This window comes from Thamnophis elegans, chromosome 9 (assembly GCF_009769535.1).
Source record: "Thamnophis elegans isolate rThaEle1 chromosome 9, rThaEle1.pri, whole genome shotgun sequence".
Classification (NCBI taxonomy): domain Eukaryota; kingdom Metazoa; phylum Chordata; class Lepidosauria; order Squamata; family Colubridae; genus Thamnophis; species Thamnophis elegans.
Genome location: NC_045549.1, coordinates 4272778 through 4297856, shown reverse-complemented (window position 1 = coordinate 4297856; position 25079 = coordinate 4272778).

Sequence of the window (25079 nt, the reverse complement as noted above, 5' to 3'; positions counted from 1 at the left end):
GGTCGACTCAGCCTTCCATCCTTCCGAGGTGGGTGAAATGAGGACCCGGACTGTGGGGGCAAGTTGCTGACTCAATTTGCTAAAAAAAAAAATTGTAAACCGCTTAGAGAGGGCTGAAAGCCCTATGAAGCGGTATATAAGTCTAATAAATAAATAAATAATCGTCCTCACTGTTACGAAATTCCTCCTTCATTCTAGGTTGCTTCTCTCCTTGATTAGTTTCCATCCATTGCTTCTTGTCCCGCCCTCAGGTGCTTCGGAGAATAGCTTGACTCCCTCTTCTTCGTGTGTATTCTTATTCGACCGCAAGGTCAGTATAAGCAGCTTTATCAGTCCTCTTGATAGCTTCTCAATTTGAGGCTAGAGTTGAGCAATAAATATAAAAAAAACAACCATTAGAAAAATCAGCTGGTGGAAAATCCAGACTTTGAAGATAGGATTTAATTACCTCAGACGCACTTCACTCGAAAGTGGGTGAAACATTTCCTGGTTTGATACCAAAGCTAGTCCAATGTCCAACGTCAGGTTTCTTCCTTAAGCCGAGTTTTGATTATAGAGGGAGTCCTCGACTTACGGCCACCCCTGAAACCCAAAATTGGTGTCGCTAAACGAGACGTGGAGCTTTCTCCCATTGTATCACCTTGCTTGCCACAGTTGTTAAGGGAATCGCTCTTAAGTGTTAGGTTAATAAGGTGGTTATTATGAAATGGCTTCCCCGTTGACTTTGCTTCTCAGACGGTCGCAAAAGGGGACACCGGAGGTCTTTAAGAAGAGACTGGGCAGCCACCTAATCAGAAATGGAATTTGGAAGAGGATCAACTGAGAGACTGAATCCCATTCCCATCCAAGAAGGGGTAAAATATGATTTGAATCAGAAGAATATACGGTTCTTCCCACTGTCCTCGCCACTTTCTATAGAGCAGTGGTGTCAAACTCAAGGCCCGCAGGCCGAATCCAGTCAGTGGGGTGCTTAGATTTTGCCCATGGGACTGGTCTGGAAATAGTGGAAGGAAGGAAATTAAAACCCATCCCTCTCCTAGAAAAATGAAATATCCTGGGAAATATTGAAAAGGCAGACTATTATATTTTCCTGGATAAGAAATGGAGAAACATGTTTTTAGGCAGGAAACGGACTCACTCTTAATAGCCCCCACCTTTATCAATGGGCCATTAAAAGGCCTGAGCCAGTCTATTCTACATAACAAAGGTAGGATTCACCTGCAACAGAAACTCACCACAAGGCACCTGGGAAGAAGCGATGCTCAACCAAGCTTGGACTCAAAACACAACCTAGAGAGTTGCCCCTGCATGGCCCCATGGGAGTCTGACAACCAATCAGAATAAAAGCTCAGGTTCAAAGCCCAGAGAGGGCACGAAACCAGGGGCTTTCAGCATCTCTGCCTCTTTTTCTTCTTTACCCAACATCTGGAAACCTGGGATCCCCCTTTTCTGTTCAGGAGCTAAAGCCATGGGATCCTGTCCACCAGTGGTGTGTTTCAAAATTTTTTAGAACTTCTGTAGGTGTGGCCTGCTTTGTGGGAATGGCTTGCCGGCCATGTGACCAGGTGGGAGTGGCTTGCTGGACATGTGACTGGCGTGGGAGTGGCTTGCCAGCCATGTGAATGAGTGGGAGTGGCTTGACAGTCATGCCACTGGGTGGGCGTGGCCAACTTGTAAAATATGGTGAAACTCACTTAACAACGCTCTTGCTTAGCAGCCAAAATGTTGGCTGAGAAACTTTGGCATTTGAAGCACGCAAGTCTTAAAGCTGTTGAGTTATAAGAACCTTGCACCCCTAACCCTTTAGAAAAAACCCCCAGGGGTGTTCAAATTTGACAGCTTTAAGACTTGTGGACTTCAACTCCCAGAATTCCTGCTCCAGTCATGTTGACTCAGGAACTCTGGCATTTGAAGCACTCAAGTCTTAAAGCTGTTGAGTTACAAGACCCTTGCAACTCTAACCCTTTAGAAAAAAAAACCCAGGGGTGTTCAAATTGATAGCTTTAAGACTTGTAGACTTCAACTCCCAGAATTCCTCCTCTCACTCTTCATCTTGAAGATGCGCGGACGGACGGGGGGAGGGAGGGAGCTGGAACCGTTTCTAAACAGCACAGTAGATTTGTGGAACCTCTTCTATAGAAGAGCTTAGAACTGGCAGGTACCCACCCCTGCTCTCCACCATCAATAAACCAGCTTTCCAAGCAGCCTCCATGTTTCCAGTGTCTTTTCCGCCGATTTGGAACTGAACCCAGGTGGACATTTCTTCCAACAGAAGGAAGGAAGGAGATCTTAATGAGAGGGAGGGAGGGTCTCTGGGAAGTCCTGCCTTAGCACTTGGCTACCACAAGTGCCCCCCCTGACACGAGTGACGTCGAGCCGGCCACGCCCACCGTAGGCCCCTTCCCCCAGCCACACACCCCTGGCCCTCTGAGGTCAAATACAACCCTGATGCGCCCCTCAATGAAATCAAGTTTGACCCCCCTGGTACAGGGTCTCCAGCTCCAGCATGAGGTTGGGCTAGGAGACCTCCAAGCTCCCTTCCAGCTCAGCTCTGATGGATTGACTAAACAGACGGTTGTAAGCCAAGGGCTACATGAATGGCAGTATAAGGAAACCTTCATGCCACCATTAGCACCATTTGAGAGTGTGACGCACAGGTGGGCGGGGAGATTGAGTGGGCACACGTACGCACGCCATACCACGCACAGGTGCAATTTTGGCACGCCGTAAGGAAGAGATTCGCCATCACTAAGACCATAATTTTGCCGTGAAAGATTTAGGACGAGGTTGGCTATTCCCAAGAAGTTCTGCATTCAGGGCATCATAACACCATCGAAATCTCACAACCCCTCCACCCCAGTGGTGGGATTCAAATAATTTAACAACTGGTTCTCTGCCCTAATGACCATCTGGGTAGGTGGGGCTCGGTGGTCATGTGACTGGGTGGGCGTGGCCAACTCAACATCACAGGTTGATGGGCGCTTTGTCTTAGCTGTGACAATGAGCCGAGGTGCCGCAGTGGTTAGGGTGCAGTACTGCAGGCCACTTTAGCTGACTGTTATCTGCAGTTCAGCGGTTCTAATCTCACCGGCTCAAGGTTGACTCATCCTTCTATCCTTCCGAGGTGGGTGAAATAAGGACCCAGACTGTGGGCAATATGCTGACTCCGTAAACCGCTTAGAGAGGGCTGAAAGCCCTATGAAGCGGTATATAAGTCTAACTGCTATTGCTATTGCTAATGTCATAAGGGTTAACCAGAGAGGCAGTTTCTGTAAGCAGGGCAATAAAGATGAGGCTAGAAACAACACCAGAATGTTTCCTTCCTGCCTTCCTTACAGGATTAGCCCTGTAAAGTGGGAAAAAACAAAATGAGATTTCTTCCAACAACCGGTTCTCCGAACTGCTTAGAAAGTTACCAACCGGTTTTCCCGAATAGGTGCGAACCGGCTGAATCCCACCACTGACCCCCCCACCACCCAAAAAAGTCACATCCAGGAATGCGTAGACCTGCCTCACTATTGCTATTGGTAGTAGTTATGTCACAACCAGCAGCAAAACTAGAAGAGGGGCAAGGTAGAAGCCCTTGTTGACCAAACATACGGATGTTCGCCTCGAACACCTGAGTCAACATTTCTTGCTGTGTGGGTGGTTTTTTTGTTTTTTTGTGTGTGTGGCAGAAACCAAACACTAGATTTTAAATTCCTCAGGCCAACCATCAAGCAGGGAGTGGGTAGTATTGTGGTGGAGAGGTATGTGGGTGCCTCAGTATCTGAATGACGGAATAACAGAATAGCAGACTGGAAGGGACCTTAGAGGTCTTGTAGTCCAAACCCTTCAAGCAGGAGACCTTAGAACCATCCCAGACAAATGGCTCCCCGGTCTCTTCTTCAAATCCTCCAGTGTTGGACCACCCACAACTTCTGGAGGCAAGGAGTTCCACTGATGGATTGTTTTGATTATTCAGGAAGGTTCTCCTTCATTCCAAGTTGCTCCTCTCCTTGATTAGTTGCCTTCCGTTGCTTCTTGTCCTGCCTTCAGGTGCTTTGGAGAATAGGTTGACCTTCTTTGATATTATCTAAGATATTGGATAGTTCTCCTTAACTTCAGGTTGCTTCCAGTTTTGTATAAAGAATATCAAAAGCCACAACTTTTTAAAGCAATAAACAGAATAATAGAATAACAGAGTTGGAAGGGACCTTGGAGGTCTTCTAGTCCAATATTATTATTATTTAATGGATTTATAGGCCGCCCAGAGTCCTCCGGGATTGGGTGGCCTATAAATCCATTAAATAATAATAATAGTCCAACCCCCTGCTCAAGCAGGAACCCCCATACCATTTCAGACAAATGGCTATCCAACATATTCTTAAAGACATCCAGTGTTGGAGCATTCACAACCTCTGGAGGCAAGGAGTTCCACTGATTAATTGTTCTCACTGTCAGGAAATTTCTCCTTAGTTCTAAGTTGCTTCTCTCCTTGATTAGTTTCCACCCATTGCTTCTTGTCCTGCCTTCAGGTGCTTTGGAGAATAGCTTGACTCCCTCTTCTTTGTGGCAACCCCTGAGATATTGGAACACTGCTATCATGTCTCCCGTGGTCCTTCTTTTCATTACACCAGACATATCCAATTCATATGTTTTAGCCTCCAGTCCCCTAATCATCTGTGTTGCTTTTCTCTGCTCTTCTCTAATAAAGTAGAAAAGGGGTGTCATATTCAAGGCCTGCGGGTCACACCCAGCCTTGCAGGGTGCTTAGATCTGGCCCATAGAGTCCGCATGGAAATAAAAGGACCAGTGTCTCGGATGGCCAAATCGGGAGGTGGGGGATGCACACAGCTCCACCGCAGCCCGTTTTTGGCCTCCACAGCCTCCTGCAGCAGTCTGCTGGCTGAAAACAGTCTCACGCGCCCCCCTCCAATTACCCATTTTGGCTGCCACTGTGCTATAGAAGGCATCCATCCTATCTCCCCCCACTCTTCCAGCTCCCCCGCCCCCCCCCCCCCAATGCTGGCCCACAGAGGAGAACTTCAATTCTAGTCCATCCCGCGAAGAAATCCAGTTTGACACCCCTGAAGTAGGACAAATACAATTGCTCAAATTCAAATCCAGATCTAGGCTCCATAGCAGTGGTAGTCAACCTGGTCCCTACCGCAGCTTTCATGGTGAGTGGTAGGGGTTTTGTCCGATACTGAAGCATTTTCCTTTTTTTTTTAAATTTAATTGACTTTTTAAAAAATAATTCATAGCATTATTTAAAAACATTTTCATTAGGTTTTCATAAAATCACCGTTACTGTGGAACCGGTGGGCGGTTAGAAAATTTTACTACTAACAGAGATACAAAAGTGGGCGGTAGGTATAAAATGGTTGATTACCCCTCCCTGCTTCATCGAATGGAACAAGCAGTGACTGTAGGCTAGAAAACCCTCAAAATGTGGCCAAAATTCCCAGAAAAGGCTGACCATAAATGGCAGAAAACATTTAAATGTCAATGTCATCAGTTGCAGGTTGTCCTCGCCGTTACGACCGCAATCGAGCCTAGAGTTTCTGTTGGGAAGTGAGAGATTTGTGGAGGGAATTCCATCTCCATTTTACGACCTTCTGCGCCACGCCATTCTCTTTTTTAACACATCCAAACAGAAACACACACTTTGCTGGAGTTTCAACAGCTGGGAGGAAAAATTGGCCAAAGTCCCAACAGCTGACTTAAAAAAAAAAACACGATTTTTCCAGCCAAGCATGTCGAAGGAGGCCAATCTCACCGAGCCGGCATGATTTTCCTCCTCTTTCTTCCCCTTTCTTTAGACGCCTATTTCCAAGTCGTGACAGGTCCTGAAGAGGCCCTTCGTGTTTTCCTGCATCATTTCCCCCCTATTTGTTCAGGGCAAGATGCTAATGTCAGGGTTCCGAATAGCATGCAAAAATTAAATCAGAGTCCAAGGCAAAGTATTGCTCAAAGTTCCAATTGATGAAGAGAGCCATGTTGGCACATCTGGGAAACCCAAATCTGAAAGCTTCCTGGTTTTCCCCACCCAGTTGAAAGTTCATGATCTTGCCCCCCACACCCATCAGCCCATCCCATGGTCTAATCTTCCACTGCAAAGGATGCAGTGGCTTTTTAGAAAGAATTTTGTTATGGCTACATATCATCTAACTCCATACAATCCCCCCTCCCATTTTCTCACAATAGAAAAAGCAAAGTAGAATAATAGAAAGTGTGGCAAGACAAAGATCCAAAAGAAAAGATGGCTGCAGGCCTGGCAGCTGACTCTGTAAACCGCTTAGAGAGCCCTGTAAAAGCACTGTGAAAGTGGTATATACATCTAAGTGCTATTGCTATTTGGCTAGAGAGACTGAGGCTCCCCTTGTGATGAGAGTAATAAATGTTTATTGATTAGCCATTAGGGCCTATCAGAAGGCAAAGCATAAAACACAGAAAAATTGGTGCTCTCTGTGGTGGGCTTTCCAACCCAACTAGGTTATATCATCAGTACTGTAGTAGCAGAACAGCAGTAATCAATAACATCCGTAGCACTGATGAAGTTACCTAGTTGGGTAACACAACGCCTGCAAGAAAACAACCAAGTTCAGAGACCACCAAAGACCCCATAGTCGTCCTTCTACTTGGTCTCCTCCTCCTCCTCTTCCTTCTCCTCCTCTTCCTTCTCCTCCTCCTCCCCTTCTCGTCCACTTTCCAAAACCCTTCCAACACTGATGGTGTAACCTAATTTGGTGATGAAACATTTGCAGGAAAATAACCAAGCTCAGAAATCACCAAGAACCCTATAGTCCTCCTCCTACTTGGCCTCCTCCTCCTCCTCCCCCCTTTCTCGTCTACTTTGCAAAAAAAAAACCTCCTAGCACTGATGGTGTAACCTAATTTGGTGATGAAACGTCTGCAAGAAAATAACCATGTTCAGAGACCACCAAAGACCCCATAGTCCCCCTTAACCTTTACCTCCTAGTCTTCACAAACCCCATCACCTTCTAGCACTGATGAAGTTACCTAATTTGGCGATGAAATGTCTGCATGGGGCAAATCTCACTTAACAAATATCTCGCTTAGCAAAGGAAATTTCAGACTCCGTTATGGTTGTAAGTCAAGGATCACCTGTACATCCATACATCTAAAGGTGAAGAATTTCATAGAACAACCCTGTGGCAAATGGTCTCAAAGTTTCTATAAGCTTTGTTTGCCTTTGTGTAATTTAACCGTTGTTTCATTTTCCCTTGTCCATTTTTGCAACAATTGGAGCAGCACTATCTCCCTGATGTTGACAGGGTTATAAATAAATCTTTTGTTTATTTATATGCATAGCAGGAAAAAAAAAATCCATCAAATTTGTATACAAAGGGTTTGCAAGGATGAGACCGCATGATGTTTTCTTCTATCTTATATAAATATAAACCGTACATTCAGCAAAATATTACATCAGATAAAGACTTAGTTCTGTATTTGCTCAACTGGTCAAATTTCTCTTGTTCAACCACGGCACGTTTTCAGCGTGCAGAACTTACTATATTGTGTGAACCCATCCTCTATGTTACACTTTTGCTTCATCTCTACAAGATTAGCACAGCCGTATTGGTTTGTACTAGTGTGGGTTAGCTGGGAGGTTAAACTGTCTAGAACTCACCGTCTCCTGGTGATTGGCCCAAAGTCACCCAGCTGGCTTTCATGTCTATGGTGGGACTAGAATTCACTGTCTCCTGGTTGATTGGCCCAAAGGCACCCAGCTGGCTTTCATGTCTATGGTGGGACTAGAATTCACTGTCTCCTGGTTGATTGGCCCAAAGGCACCCAGCTGGCTTTCATGCCTGAAGCGGGCAGACAATACTTGGCAAGAAGTCAGGAACAGATCTTCACCCGAGTGAATGGAACTAATTGTCTCCTGCAAACTCAACTCCCCTTTCGCTCCTTTCTTTCCTACGGGAGGGGCTGTTCACCATCCATCTGTTGCCTTACTCCCAAATCGATCCTTGTTCCTTAGCTGTTCCCCTCGTCTGGCCACTCTGCGCATGCGCACAATGGGAACAGGCTCCAGCTGTTCCTCTGCCTCACTGATGTCTGACTCCGAAGGCAGCTGATAACTGTCGGACGGCCCTGTCCCCCTCTCTGCCTCCGACACAGAGTCCTCATCAGAGCCTTCCCCAGACTCCAAGACTGGCCCAGATTCCTCCCCAACTTCCTCATTGTCCGAATCTGATGCCAGCTTCCGGCAGGCCACAACACTTCTAAAAGGTCACGTCTTGTCCTTAATCCCCTCACCTGGAGGTGAAGATGCTTTTGTTTATGAATAGGCTGGCCTGGATTTCTTAATGGGCCCAAAATATCTCTCTCTAAAGACTTCAGTCATCTGCTGGAAGCTGTTTTACTCTGCAGGAAACTGGGACTGCTTTCTGCCTCTAAGAGCCGAGGTGGCGCAGTGGTTAGGGTGCAGTACTGCAGGCTACTTCAGCTGACTGTTATCTGCAGTTCAGCGGTTCTAATCTCACCGGCTCAAGGTTGACTCAGCCTTCCATCCTTCCAAGGTGGGTGAAATGAGGACCCAGACTGTGGGGGCGATATATGCTGACTCTGTAAACCGCTTAGAGAGGGCTGAAAGCCCTATGAAGCGGTATATAAGTCTAACTGCTATTGCTATTGCTAACATGTTTCTCCATTTCTCCTTTGGGGAAATATAATATTCTGCCTCTTTTAATATTCCTCATTCTCTGGGGAGGGGAGGGGCGGTGCGTTATTACTTCTTACAACATGAAAAGTTGTAAAAAGGGGCAGAATTAACTCAACAAACATTTAATTTAGCAACTGAAATTCGTGGCTCCATTCTCATCATAAGTCGAGGGCTCCCTGTACTGGAATACTGCTATCCTGTCCCCCCCCCCCCCCCCAGTCCTTATTTTCTCTAGACTAGCTCAACCCAGTTCCTGCAATCGTTCTTCATATGTTTTTGTCTCCAGGCCTTTAATGATCTTTAATTTAACTGGGTTAAAATGTTTACATCATGGCTTCTCCTCTTTTCCCAACACAGTTAAGCACATCGTACGAACTGAGGCAAAATATTTCCCATCCAAAGGGAGGATATCAAGATCTGCTTCTAAATAAATCTGATTATTTATTTTCCCCCCTCCCCCTAAACTGAAGTGTCTCATTCTTGGCAAGCCACCCCAGGCCAGAAGTGCCACAAACCACATCGCCGCAGGAGATGTGGAATTACAATTTGTTCCAGAAAATGCGAGCGAATTCTGGGTGCCAAGTGTCCTAAAAAGAGGTCATATGTAAATCGAGTGGCCCGGATAAAATTCCAAATCTGGAGAATTCAGTGGATAAAAAGTCACACTCTGGATTGCCAGCTACAGATAGTCTTCGACTTACGAACACAATCGAGGCCCACATTTCTGTGGCGAAGTGAGACAATTGTTCAGTGAGTTTTCCCCCATTTTACGACATTTGGTTAAGCGAATCCCTGCAGAGAAACACAGAAACTCAGTTGTTAAGTGAATCTGGCTTTCTCGTTGACTTTGCTTGTCCAGAAGTTTGCAATAGAGGAATCATGTGAATGATAGAATGCTGCGACGGTCATAAGTATGAACCGCTTGGAAAGAGTCTGAATTTTGTTCACTTGAGCCTGAGGATGCAGCAAAGGTTGTAACTGTGAAAAAAACGGTCCCAAGTAACTTTTTCCAGTGCCGTCGTAACTTTGAATGGTCACTAAGCGAACTGTTGTAAATCGAGAATGGCCTGTACTTTAAGCACAATGGAGCAGGTTAATTTAAGGCCACCTGATCACTGAAATGTTAATCGGAATAAGCACGATTGTTGCTCTCTGCAAATAAAAATATGCATTTCTGTCCTACTTTTGTAGCGCGATGCAGTCGTACCGGTGTTGGTACCGGTTCGCTTCGCGTGTGCTTCGCTCGCACGCACACTAGATGCGCGTTGCTCGTGCATGTACAGTTCCCTGTAAATTGTTCTGCGCATGCGCGAAGACCATGAAAAGCTAATAAAAACCATGCCGGCAATGGCAGCAGAGACTGGGGAACCGGTTTGGGGGGGGCGTGGCCAGCCTGGGTCGCCGCCGATTCTGTGAGCCAGGCCAAATTACCACTACCGGTTCGTCTGAACTGGTGCAAACCGTTAGAAACCCATCTCTGGAGTGATGGATGGTCTATCTTTCGCCAAATGCTGAAGGCTTTTTTCCTTTTCCTCTGTCCTTCTTATTCCTTAACACACACACACACACACACACACAAACAACAGAGAGCTCTTTTATTTGTTTATGACTGGTGAAAGAGAGGACCTCATACAAACAATTTGCTATTCCTCCCTCAGAATCAAATTCCAGCGCTCCACAATGAACAGCCACATCTTCAGGCCGGCTGAAAACAAAATGTATTATCTGGATTTATTATAATTATAATTATAATTTTTTTTCCCATTCTTATAAATGGAATAGATAGAAAGGGAAAGGAATGAAGGAGGGTCAGAATCACATCAGATTGGAAACAGAAGAGGGATGGGAGGCCGGAACATGCAACACCCAGCCAAAATTTACCTCACACTTCTCGCCTGATTCAGAAAGTTGTGTTTCAAACCCTGGTTGCATGCTGCATACAAAGATTGTTCCCTGGATCTCCCAGAGTTTATTGCAACTGAGAGATATTTCGCTGCCAAGAGAAATCAGCACTCGGGAAGACTGGTTTTGAAATGTCAACTTTTCCCGTGATGGATTAATAATCGTGGCTGTTTAAGAAGACCAACAAATATTTTGCGATTTGAACACACAATCCGTTCATAGCAGTGCAGGAAGGAAGGATGTTATGGTGTGTTAGGGGAGATGTGACTTAAAGATAACACTTGGGGTGACAGAGATTATGTGGTTCTGTGGTTAACTGTGAGCATTATTTGTATCATTTTGGGGTGGGGTGGGGTGGGCACACACGCGCACACACACACACACATACACACACCAGTGGTGGGTTGCAGGCGGTACGCCTCAGTACGAGCGTACAGGAGCCTGCCCGGAGCACCGGATACCATTCCAGTACAGTGCTCCGGAGGGCCCGCCCTCCCGAGCTTCTTACTGGTCTTTTAGGTCTTCAGCGCTTCCATGCACACGCATGGTGCATACAGCGCCTACACGACACTCCGCTGAGAAGCTGGAGTGTCGCGGAGGCTTGTGAAGGCGCTAAGATGTATGCACACACTGTACACATGCATGTGGACGCCACCGGGCCCGTTCCAATCGTATCGGTTGGAACAGGATCCGGAACCCACCACTGACACACACACACACACACCAGGGATGGGATTCAAAAATGTTAGCAATTGGTTCTCTGCCGGGTTGCTGGGTGGGCGTGGCCATGGTAGGCGTGGCCTACTCGGCCTCTTACACTACGAGAGAAGGGGTGTTTTCCCCCTCCCCAGTCTGGAGGCTTTGCTTGAGCCTCCGGGAGGACGAAAATTGCCTCCCCCGGGCTCTGGAAGATGGAAACAGGCCCATTTCCGGACTTCCGGAACTTCCAGGAGGCACATTCTTCGCCCTCCCAGAGCCTCCATGCAGGGCCTGCACTTACCTGGCATCCAAAACGGGCCATGTGGAGACTCCTGGGAGGGGAGAAACACGGTGGGCGTGGCCAGCCAGTCCTTGCAACTACAAGTTCGACGAACCAGATGTAAAATTAGCATCCGGTTCACTCAAACTGGTCCGAACCGGCTGAATCCCATCACACACACACACACACACACACACACACACACAAGCACTGAAATGGAACTCCCAATTTTGTCCATAGTTCTGCAATAGAACTATTGTAGACCTTCTGACTAGCAAAGTCCAGGGGGAAGCCACAACGACTCTGGCAAGGAAAGTCATAAAATGAGGCAAAATTTACTAAAGAAATGTCTCGCGTAGCAACAGAAATATTGGGGGCTCCATTGTGGTCATAAGTCGAGGACTAGCTGTATCTTGATGGCAGGTGCTTTCTTGCCACAGTTGTTAAATGAAACACCGAAGCTGTCAAGTTCGCAATACAGCCATTAAGTGAATCTAGATTATCCATGGACTTTGCTTCTTAGGAGAGGATCACGCGACCCCGGGAAAACTGCAGCCGTCATAAGTACGACTCAGTCGCCAAGCCTGTGAATTTTGATCACGTGACCACGGGGATGCTGTAACCGTCGTGTGAAAAATGGCCATAAGTCCCTTTTTCCAGTGCCGTTGTAACTTCAAAAGATCATTGTATAGATGGTTGTAAGTCGAGGACTATCTTTGGCGAATGCCAGTTAAATTTAAATCATCGCCGGGCCAAACAATGATGTCAGAAGACCCCAAAAACGAAATAAAAAATCAGCGGCATCTTTCGAATCCAGCTGAGTTTGCTTCCAGGTTTCGTCATCCACCAAGGATCACATGCTGGTTTCTGATGTGTAAAACACTGCAGGTTTCTGGCCAAAGCAAACAACCCCAAACCCGAAACAGATGTGCCTCTATCCAGCTGAGTTTGCATTTACACATCACTTCCAGGGATCAAAAGACCACATGAACTTTCCTTGGTCTGCGTGGGCTCACTCCGGTCACCATATATGGAGGCTTCCTCAGACCAGATATCAGATATTCAGAAAAAAAGGAGAATATGTCCTCTTGCTTATCCTCCTGTCCTCCAGCCAGCAGGGATATATATATCCAGTGGTGGGATCCCAAGTCTTTCCTACCGGTTCTGTGAGAGAGCGCTTTGCGCACACATGCTTAACGCGTGCTTTGCGCGTGCAGTACTTAAAAACTGCCCTCGGTGTCAGCGCTGTTGAGCTGACACCAGGAAACAGTGAGCTGTAGCGCCCCTTAGGCATGAAAGTCAGCTGGATGACTTTGGGCCAATCACCGGGAGACGGTGAGTTTTAGCACCGCCTTAGGTATGAAAGTCAGCTGGGTGACTCTAGGCCAAATCACAAGGAGACGGTGAAATGTAGTTAAAGTACCTACAGCATGGTAGACGGGTGCATGGTACACGTGGCAACTTCTCCCCCCCACCTGCCTCACCTGATGGCAGTGGCACAAGCATGACGGCTGCAGAGGAACTGGGGCAGATGTTGGAAAAATAAGACATCCCCCCAAAATAAGACCTAATGCCTCTTTTGAACACAAGATATACCGTATTTTTCGGAGTATAAGACGCACCTTTTTTCCTCAAAAAAGAGGCTGAAAATCTGGGTTCTGTCTTATACACCGAATACAGCATTTTTGGCCTCCCAAAACCCCGCCCACTACACCGAAATGGCCGTGAATAGCCTTTGGGAGGTTTCTGGAGTGCTCTTGGGGGCTGGGGAGGGCAAAAATGAGCGGAAAATGGACTGTTTTCACTCATTTTTGCCCCACCCAGCCCTCAGGAGCACTCCACGAGCCTCCTAAAAGCTATGCATGTGCTTTTTTTGACAAAAAACGGGCTGTTTGTGGGAGGCCTGCAGAGTGCAAAAACATTTTTTTTTAATTTGCCTCTTCAAAATCTTGGGTAATTCAAACCTGGTTTCAGTATGGACAGTTACAGCCTAGATGGAAAAAAGACCAGAAAATTGGTATCATGCAAAATGAGGATAATTTGGTAAAACAAATTAGGGACCAGAGTCAAATGCATATAAAAAGGTTGTATTATATACTGATAGAAACAGATTCTGAAACAGAGTTAAAGACTGCATGATAAAATGGGCACAAAACTTTGAAGAACCAATATTGATGGAAACATGGGAAAAGATTTGGGTAAGAAATGTAAAATTTACGCAAGCTCAAAACTTGAGAGAGAATTTTTCTAAGATGTTTTATAGATGGCATTTAGATCCCAAAATGTTAGCTTGTATGTATCCAAATTTACAATTTAAATGCTGGAGATGTGATTGTGTTGACGCTACGTATTATCATATATGGTGGACTTGTAAAAAAGTTAAAGCATTTTGGATAAAAATATGGTGGATTATTCAAAATATTCTTAAAAAGAGGATAAAGTTCACTCCCCAGCTGTTCTTGCTAGGTATAATTACAGACTGTTCAGTTATAGAAACTAATTTGATTCTGAACTTAACAACGGCAGCAAGACTGTTGGTCGCGCAGTACTGGAAGAAGGAAGAATTGCCTACTATTCAAGAATGGACGTTAAAAGTAACAAATTTAGCAGAGATGGCCAAAATCTCAGCATAGAGAAATACAAGCTGGAATGGAGAAGATGGATTGACTACATTCAAAATAAATATCGGACTAAGAAATTTCAACTAGCTTATGAATGAATGAACAAGGAATGTTACAATTTATCTAAAGTTAGCTTAATAAAAGGGGAGTTAAAGTACAAGAGGAGGTAGGATGCTATAGTTAGTTAGCTTATCTTAGTGGATGATTGTTAAATGTTTATACCCTGTATTTTGCTCTGGGAGGTTGGGATGAGGGAGGATTGGAGTGGGGGGCAGGGTTGGGGCGGAGGGAGGGAAGGGGAAGGGGAAACATTTCTAAAATTTATTAAAACTTTTTAATAATAAAAAATTTTTTTATGCATCTTATACTCCGGTGTGAAAAATATAGTATATATAAGATTGAGTCTTATTTTCAAGGGAACACGGTATTAAATAATGATTTGTGCCTTCCAATAAAAAGCTTTATTTAGAAAAGTTGCTCCTAGATTCTTTCTGATTTTCATTTTCTGCTGTTGTACACTCTCATAGCCCTCTTGAAACAATATGAAAACGGGTGTATTCTGACCTCTAGTGACTGATATATTTAATTCAGAGTGTGATGGAAAAATGATACTCTCTGTTCACTCCTATACTCTCTCACACCCATACAATCTTCAAAGTGTGTGTTTGTTTTCTAGTGGCTATTCCATATTTACTTTATTTAGTTCTGGTTTAATGAAAACAAAATGGGACGCGGTGGCTCAGTGGCTAAGATGCTGAGCTTGTCGATCAGAAAGGTCGGCAGTTCGAATCCCGAGCACTGCGTAATGGAGGGAGCTCCCGTGACTTCTCCCAGCTTCTGCAGTTCGAAAGCACGTAAAAAATGCAAGTAGAAAAACAGGGACCACCTTTGGTGGGAAGGGAAGAACATTCCGTGCGCCTTCGGCATTGAGTCATGCCGGCCACATGACCACGGAGACGTCTTCGGACAGCGCTGGCTCTTCGGCTTTGAAACGGAGATGAGCACTGCCCCCTAGAGTCGGGAACGACTAGCACATATGTGCGAGGGGAACCGTTACCTTAATGAAAATAAGGACTAGAGGTGACATGATAGAGCTTATCCATATCTAAGGTGCTGCCACAGAGAAGAGGGTGGGTCAACATATTCTCCAAAGCACTGGAGAAGCAAAACAAGAAACAATGGATGTAAAGTAAGCAAGCAGAGAAGCAGCTTGGAATTAAGGAGAAACCTCCTCCTAACAGTGAGGACAATTAAACAGTGGAACAGCTTCCTACCAGAAGTTGTGGGTGCTCCATCAGTGGAGACTTTTAAGAAGAGACTGGACAATTGTATAAATTTGAGACAACTGGCTGTCCATTCTCATCCAGACTTTTCTTCAAAACTTCCAGTCTCCTGCGTGAGCAGGGGGTTGGACTGGAAGACCTCCAAGGTCGGAATGGAATGGAATGGAGTGGGATGTGTGCACATGTGCAAATAAAAAGGTCTGCGCATGCCGAAAAGATTTTAAAAAATGAAAAAAAATTGGCACTGAAAACTGTTCTGCGCATGTGCAGAACCGAAAAACAAGATGGCGGCCCCGTAGGATAACCAGTTTGGGGGGCGTGGCAGGTCTGGGTCGCTGCCGGTTTCAGTGACCCAGGCCGCCAAGTTACTACCGGTTTGGCCGAACCGGTCTGAACCGGTAGGAACTCACCTCTGGATAAACCCGCTTGGAATGGTGTGGGAGTAGGAATGTATTTCCAGAGGAAAAAAAATTGCAGACTACGGGAACCATTTGCACCACTCAAGTGACCCTGAGGACACAAATAAACCTCCAAGTGGTCTCAATGACTTTCTAAAGGGATGCAAATGACCAGCTGTCTGCAAGGAGAATCAATCCTTCCATTCTCCACCATCCAGTCAGAGCTGAAGAAGCTTCTTGGATGAGAAGCGAAACATCTTCAAAATAAAAATCAAGAAAGTCCAGGTGCCTCCTGAAAAAGCCCCTTTGGGTTGACTCCGAGATCTGCTTTCTTTTTCAAAATGAAAATACCAACCGGAAGAGGGCAGGAAGTCCCTTATTTTGAGGGGGAGGCAAGTTGCAGGATTTCTCAGATCATCAGCCTCAAAGGAAGTCATTCTTTGCAAGCATGGATTCTCCAGGAAGATGGTTGAGACAGAAGAGATAAGGGGGTTATGGCGGGGTGGGGGGAGCCAGTATTTGGCAGGAAATGCCTCAGTTTAAAGTTTGAACAGGACATTTGACCTGAAGTCCCACATATGTTCATTGGGAATAAATCCAGGCGTCATAAATGAAACATCTCACAACATTTGAAGATACAATGGAGATACACACAATCTGCTAAACCAGACAAGTCAACAACGAATTGCTTAGTTTTAATTTAGGCTTATTTTTAAAATTTGGTGCAAAGTGTCATGGCAGGGCAGTCATGGAGGCCATCTTATGGCCCAGCTCCTCATGCAGGCACAGAGAAAGAGGTGAATTCAGTAACCGGGTTAAAGGAACAACTTCCGCTCAGTCAATATTTCACAACCTTTCAAGCATTTGATGCACCACATCCTGAATGATGGCCAGGTTCTTTCCAAAGATGGGTGTTGCTGGTATCTCAGAGATACCAAGAGAGGTTATGAAGCATACTGCTTCCCTTTTCTGTCTATCGGCTCACTCTGGGAACCATCCAGCCTAAGGCAACATAAAAAAATGGCTTTCTGCCTGGATGGTTCCCAGAGTGAGCCGATAGACAGAAAAGGGAAGCAGTATGCTCCCTCCCATATTTGGGCATACCAGGGGTTGTGACACAATACATACCTATTTCCCTGGCTTAGCTGATAAAGGAGGAGAGCCTGTGTCTTAGTGGCTAATACAACTGCCTAATATGTAATGCAGCCCAGGTTCCAATCCCAGCGAGGGTATGGCTAGCTGATGAGAGCTAAATAGATTGAAATAGATCTATACTACTCTCCCTTTATTTATTTATCAGCACAAATGCAACACACACACACACACACACACACACAAATAAAGAATAGAAAACCAATGGCATGGCATGGCATAGAATAGAATAGAAAATATGGAATGGAATAGAATAGAATGTGGAATGAGTGAAATAGAATAGAATAGAAAATATGGAATGGATTGGAATAAAATAGAATAGAATGTTGAATGGAATGGAATAGAATGTGGAATGGAATGGAATAGAATAAATGGAATAGAATAGAATGTGGAATGGAATGGAATAGAATAGAAAATATGGAATGGAATGGAATAGAATAGAATGTGGAATGGAATAGAATAGAAAATATGGAATGGAATGGAATAGAATAGAATGTGGAATGGAATAGAATAGAAAATATGGAATGGAATAGAATAGATGGAGTGGAATGGAATAGAATAATGAATGGAATAGCATAGAATAATGAATGGAATAGAATAGATGGAATGGAATAGAATAGAATAATGAATGGAATGGAATAGAATAGATGGAATGGAATGGAATAATGAATGAATAGAATAGAAGGAATAGAATAGAATAGAATAAACAGCTAAACAGATTAACAGAGTTGGAAGGGATCTTTTAGGTCATCTAGTCCAACTCCCTGCCCAAGCAAGAGACCCTACACCCATGATGGCCAACCTATGGCATCAGCTGGCCTTCATGAGGACAGCAGTGCCAGAAACTGGAAGAGCTGGTCTTCCATTTTCCAGCATGAGGATACATGCCAAACAGGTCATCGGCATGTACACATGCGCGCCAATAACCGGAAGACTTGCTGGAAGTTCATTTTCCGGAGCGTGCATGCTCCCTGGGCAGCTCCTCTTCTGGGTTATGGCCCAGACAAGGGCACGTGGTGCTAAAAAGGTTCACCATCACTGCCCTACACCATTTCTGAGAGATGGCAGTCCAGTCTCTTCTTGAAAGCCTCCAGTGATGAAGCTCCCACAACGTCTGAAGGCAACTTCTGTTCCATGGGTTGATTGCTCCCACTGTCAGAAAATTCCTCCTTATTTCCAGATTGAATCTCTCCTTGGTCCGTTTCCATCCATTCTTCCTTCTCTGGCCTTTGGGTGCCTTGGAGGAGGAGGAGAGGAGGAAGCGGAGGAGGAAGACTGTGGGGTCCTTGGTGTTCTCTGTGGTTGCTTGTTTCCTTTTCATGACCCAACTAAGTAACATCATCATTGATAGAAGAGGAGGAGGAAAGAGGGAGGAGAAGGATAGGACTGTGGGGTTCTTGGTACATTCTGAGCTTGTTTGTTTCCTTGCAGATGTTTCATGACCCAACTAGCTAACCTCATCAGTGCTAAAAGGGTGGGGGGGTTGTGGAGAGGAGGAAAAGGAAGAGGAGGGGGAAGGTTGAAAAGTAGTAGAAGTAGATGGAGGAAGAGAGGAGGAGGGGAAGGGGAAGAAGAGGAGGAAGAGGAAAAAGAAGAGAAGAAGAAGAAGAAGAGGGAGGAGGGAAAGGGGAAGAAGAGAAGAGGAGGAAAAGAAAAGGAAAAGGAGGAAGAAGAGAGGGTAGAGGAGAAGAGGGGGAGGAGAGGAAAGGGAAGAAGAGGAGGAAGAGAAAGAATAAAAGAGGAGTAGGAGGAGGAGTAGAAGGAGTTGCCACAAAGAAGAGGGGAGGTCAACCTATTCTCCAAGGCACCTGAGGGTAGAACAAGAAGCAATGGGTGGAAACTAATCAAGGAGAGAAGCAACTTAGAACTGAGGAGAAATTTCCTGACTGTTAGAACAATTAATCAGTGGAACAGAAGTTGCCTCCAGAAGTTGTGAATGCCCCAACACTGGAAGTCTTCAAGAAGATGTTAGATAGCCATTTGTCTGAAACGGTATAGGGTTTCCTGCGTAGGCAGAGGGTTGGCTAGAAGACTTCCAAGGTCCCTTCCAGCTCTGCTAGTGTATTGTAGAAGAAGAAGAGGGAAGAAGGGGAAGAAGAAGAAGAAGAAGAAGAAGAAGAAGAAGAAGAAGAAGAAGAAGAAGAAGAAGAAGAAGAGGAGGAGGAGGAGGAGGAGGAGGGGGGGGGTAGGGAAGAAGAGGAAGAGAAAGAAGAGAAGAGAGGAGGAGGAGAAGAGGAGGAAGAAGAAGTGGGGGAAGGAGGGTGGAGGGGAAGGGAAAGAAGAGAAAGAAGAGAAGAGGAGAGGAGGAGGAAGAAGAAGAAATGGGGGAGGAGGATGGAGGGGAAGGGAAAGAAGAGGAGGAAGAGAGAGAAGAGGAGAGGAGGAAGAAGAAGAAGAAATGGGGGAGGAGGATGGAGGGGAAGGGAAAGAAGAGGAGGAAGAGAAAGGAGGAGGAGGAGGAGAAGAAGAGGGAGGAAGGGAAAAGGAAGAAGAAGAAGAGAAGGGGACGAGGAGAGGAGGAGGAAGAAGAAGAGAAGAGGAGAAGGAGAAGAAGGAGAAGAAGAAGAGGGGGAGGAGGGAGAGGGGAAGAAGAGGAGGAAGAAGAAGAGAAGAGGAGGAAGAGGAGGAGGAGGAGGAGGAGGAGAAGAAGAAGAAGAAGAAGAAGAAGAAGAAGAAGAAGAAGAAGAAGAAGAAGAAGAAGAAGAAGAAGAAGAAGAAGAAGAAGAAGAAGAAGAAGAAGAAGAAGAAGAAGAAGAAACAACGACGACGACGACGACAACAACGGGGCCAGCGAAGCGTCTCCTCCCGACCGGGCTTCCGCTTTCTAACAGCTAGCGGGCCACGCGCATCTCCGGAACTCTGTCCCCAGCTCCCGAATCCTTTGCTGCCGGCTCCGCTGGAACGTCTGCACGGGACTCCCGAGGGCTTCCCGTTCCCGCCTCTCACCCTTCCCAAGTAAGAGCAGACTGGAGGAGGGAGGGGGGCGAGCATGGTCAAGCGCTTGATTTTCAACTTTAACGTCGAACTTTCCTTCTGGGTGACTTTGGGTGAGCGAAGGGCCGGTGAATTGCCAGGTTGAGTCCCGCTAAAGCCCACCCAACTCCTTGGACAACACGAGGAGGGCACGATAGGAAGGGCTTGTATTGCCTCCCTTCGAAGGGAGGCCGGTCTCGGCTTTATCCCATGGAACGGATGCTGGCTTTCAGTCAAGGCCAACTTCGGCTACTGTAGTTGAAAAACCGGAGTAGATCGCTTTTTCATCAATGAATGAATGGAATGGAATGGAATGAATAGGAAACGGATTATTTGTTTGTTTGTTTCTTTATTTTGTTTCTTTGTTTATTGAATTTATATTGCCACCTATTTGCCCATGGCGACTCAAGGCGGCTTACAGAATATAAAACGACATGTAAAACAATAAAAATTAACAAAAAGAATCAATGGAATGGAACAGAGAACAGAATATTGGAATTTAGAATGGAATGGAATTAATAGGAATTGGAGTGGAATGGAATTTATTTATTTATTTACTTACTTACTTATTATTTATTTATTGTTGAATTTATATTGCCACCTATTTGCCCATGGTGACTCAAGGCAGTTTACAGAATATAAAGCGACATTTAAAACAATAAAAACTAACAAAAAGAATCAATGGAATGGAATAGAGAACAGAATATTTGGAATTTAGAATGGAATGGAATGCAGTGTTGATGAATCTTTTCGGCACCGAGCGCCGAAATGAGAGCGCTGGAAACCAGAAGAGCAGTTCCCCTGCACGCATGCGCCCGGTGGGAAGCTGAGCTCCCAGTTTCCGGCGAGCACATGCGCGCCAGTCACTGGGCTTCCAGTTTCTTGTGTACATGCTCATGCAAAGACCAGCTGGCCAGTGGACATGCGCATACTGGAAACTGGAAGCTCAACTTCCAGGTGTGTGTATGTGTGCCGGGAAACTGCTCTTCCGGTTTCTGCCACTCCCACGTCCGCAAACACCAGCTGGCCAGCGTGCATGTACAGGCCAGAACCCAGAACAGCAACGGGCAACAGCTGGCGTGCCCAGAGAGATGGCTCTGCATGTCATTTCCAGCACCCGTGCCATAAGTTCGCCATCACAGGAATAGAAAATACAACATCGGAATTTGGAATGGAATGGAATTAATAGGAATTGGACTGTAATGGAATAATTTTATTGTCACTTTGAATGTACACCAATCGGCATACATTGAAATGAAATGTAGTTGCATGTAGCTTTCAAAAGGTCACCAGCTCCAATATACACTATATAAACATGACAAAATACATAATACAAAATTATGCGTATACCCACATATAAGATGTATGACAGAAGCAACACAGTCTAGTTCAGATGTATACAGGTACGTGACGAGAGAAACGAATCTTAAGAGTTTACCAGGTGGATGGACTGGGGAACAAAGATGTCACAGAATCTGATAGTCCTGCTAGAAATATTTTGAAACCTTCTCCCAGAGGGGAGCACACAGAAACAGACCATGAAGTGGGTGGGTGAGCGCTAATTATATAGAATTCATAAGCAGCATCCTGAATAATGGGAAGAAAGCTTCCTAGAATCTTCTCCACTGTCCTCACCACTCTCTGTAGGGACTTTCTATCTGAGGAACTGCTGCCACCAAACCAAACAGGGATGCAGATTGTTAAAATGCTCACAATCAAATCTTTGTTAAAAAAAAAAAAATGGAAAGGAGGAGAAAGATGTGCTCTCCTCATCCGACACAGGAAATGCAGATGCCAGTTTGCACGCTTCACTAAGGATGACGGTGTGGAGATTCAGATTGTTAATTTTCTGCACCCCCCGGATACAATACTGTTGACCACCTCTACAGCTGCATCCTTGATAATGAATGGAGTATGACCATATTGACTTTTTAAAAAATCTACGATGATCTCATTTTTTCAATTAACATTTAGAACCAGGCTACTTTTGTTGCACGGGTCCATCAGAGCCTTCACCTCTTCTCTATATGCATCCTCATTGTCCTCCCGGATAAGGCCCACCAAAGCAGAGAGATATACCCTAATGCAGAGATGGCAAACCTTTTCCGCCTCCATTCTTGAACTTCCAGTTTGCGCATTGGGCCGTTCTTCTCTCTCCGGAGGCTTCAGGAGGCTTCCCTAAAGCCTCTGGAGGACGAAAAGCAGCCCAACGCGCAAACCGGAAGTCTGTTCCCGAGCTTCTGTTTTGCACGTTGGGCAGTTTTTTGCCCTCTGGAGGTTTCAGGGAAGCCTCCGGAGGGCGAAAAACGGCTGAAAATCAAGGCTAAAATCTGCTGGAAGGGCAGAGCCTCAGAAATGTCTCCGTGTGCCACCTGTGGCACACGTGCCATAAGTTCGCCATCACGGCCCTAGTGAAATCTTTCATTATATTGTCTATGTGATACATAGTAAGATTCTACACTTAGGCAAGAAAAATGCACAGGTACAGCATAGGTGGTTCCTTGCTCAACAGTAGCAACTGTGAAAGGGATCTTGGAGTCCTAGTGGAGAACCGTTTAAATAGGAGCCAGCCGTGTGCAGCAGCTGCCAAAAAAGCCAACACAGTTCTAGGCTGCATCAACAGGGATAGAATCAAGATCCCGTGAAGGATTAATACCACTTTACAAAGCCTTGGTGAGGCCACACTTGGAATCCTGCATTCAGTTTTGGTCGCCACGATGTAGAAAAGATGTGGAGACTCTAGAAAGAGTTCAGAGAAGAGCAACAAAGAGGACTAGGGGACTGGAGACTAAAACATATGAAGAACGGTTGTAGGAACTGGGTATGTCTAATTTAATGAAAAGAAGGGGAGGCATGATGGCAGTCTTCCAATATCTCGGGGGTTGCCTCAAAGAAGAGGGAGTCAAACTATTGTCCAAGGGACCTGAGGGTAGAACAAGAAGCAATGGGTGGAAACTAATCAAGGAGAGAAGCAGCTTAGAATTGAGGAGAAATTTCCTGACAGTTAGAACAATTAATCAGTGGAACAGAAATTGCCTCCAGAAGTTGTGAAAGCCCCAAAACTGGAAGTCTTTAAGAAGATGTTGGATAGCCGTTTGTCTGGAATGAAGGATTAATACCACTTTACAAAGCCTTGGTGAGGCCACACTTGGAATCCTGCATTCAGTTTTGGTCGCCACGATGTAGAAAAGATGTGGAGACTCTAGAAAGAGTGCAGAGAAGAGCAACAAAGAGGATTAGGGGACTGGAGGCTAAAAGATATGAAGAACGGTTACAGGAACTGGGCATGTCTAGTTTAATGAAAAGAAGGACCAGGGGAGACATGATAGCAGTCTTCCAATATCTCAGGGGTTGCCACAGAGAAGAGGCAGTCAAGCTATTCTCCAAGGCACCTCAAGGCAGGACAAGAAGCAATGAGTGGAAACTAATCAAGGAGAGAAGCAACCTAGAACTGAGGAGAAATTTCCTGACAGTTAGAACAATTAATCAGTGGAACTACCTGCTTCCAGAAGTTGTGAATGCCCCAATACTGGAAGCCTTTAAGAAGATGCTGGATAGCCATTTGTCTGAAATGGTATAAGGTTTCCTGCCTAGGCAGGGGGTTGGACTAGAAGACCTCCAAGGTCCCTTCCAACTCTGCTATTGTATTTATATGTACATATTTTTACATAAGGCAGTAGATCCTGTCACACTTGCATTTATCATTGATCTACGGACTAGAACTAGATTATTCTGCTTTTTGGGGTAAGCTCTGCAAAGTTCTAAAACAGCTTCTGGATCTTCTACAGTGGTGTGGCCCCACCTGAAGAATTGAGAAGCTTGGAGGTGTGTGGACCTGGTCTGCTAGAACTCCCCAGCCAAGAATTCTGGGAGATGAAATCAACAAATTTCCAGGTTGCCCACAATGGGAGAAACCCATCTACTGGATTTTGGTCTGAACAGCCATTCCTGTTCCTGCACGAAGAAAAGGGAAATCTTTAAATATTTTGGAGGAGCATTGCAATAAAGCCATTTTTTTTTAACCTCAAAATGCTGTGCATCTGAATGGGAAAGTTATTACAAATTAAACAACTTCCCCCTTCAGATGATGAGTAATCAGTTCGTTTTTAAAAAAAATGAGGCAGGAGGTTGTTTAGGAGAAATCGGATTCTAACTTTTTCTCCAGGTAGGTTCTATCTATCTATCTATCTATCTATCTATCTATCTATCTATCTATCTATCTATCTATCTATCTATCTATCTATCTAAAATCTATGTATCAAATAGATATATTTTAGATAAATATCTAAAATCTACCGTATCTATCAAATAGATAGATAGATTTTAGATAGATAGATAGATAGATATATTTTAGATAGATAGATAGATAGATATATTTTAGATATCTATCTATCTCTGTGTCTATCTATCTATCTAAAATGTATGTATCAATAGATAGATAGATAGATAGATAGATAGATAGATAGATAGATAGATAGACGATTGATTGATTGATTGATTTTAGATATCTAGATATCTATCTGGCTACCTAAAATTGTATGTATGTATGTGTGTCTGTCTGTCTGTCTGTCTATCCATCCATCCATCCACCCACCCACCCACCCACCCACCCACCCACCCACCCACCCACCCACCCACCCACCCACCCACCCACCCACCCACCCACCCACCCACCCACCCACCCATCTATCTATCTATCTATCTATCTATCTATCTATCTATCTATCTATCTATCTATCTACCTATCTACCTATCTACCGTGTTTCCCTGAAAATAAGACAAGATCTTATATTCTTTGGACCCCCGAAATAAGTGCTTGGCCTTATTTTCAGGGAGGTGTTATTAGTTTTGAGGTGCAAGAGGCCCCTTAATCTTGGCCCGCGGATCAGCTGATCCAGAGAGGGCCGGAAGTTCTGTGTCTGTTTCTGGCACACTCTTGCCAGCCCTAGAGTCCCTGGGCTTGCCTCTCTTTTTGTGGCCGCCACTAAGAGGAGGGGCATGGTAGTTAGGGTTTGCGGGAGCACCCTCTGCAAGGCCATTGCGCGTGGAGGGCAGGTGCATGTGGGGAGTGTGGGACATGTTCCCCCCCTTTCCCTC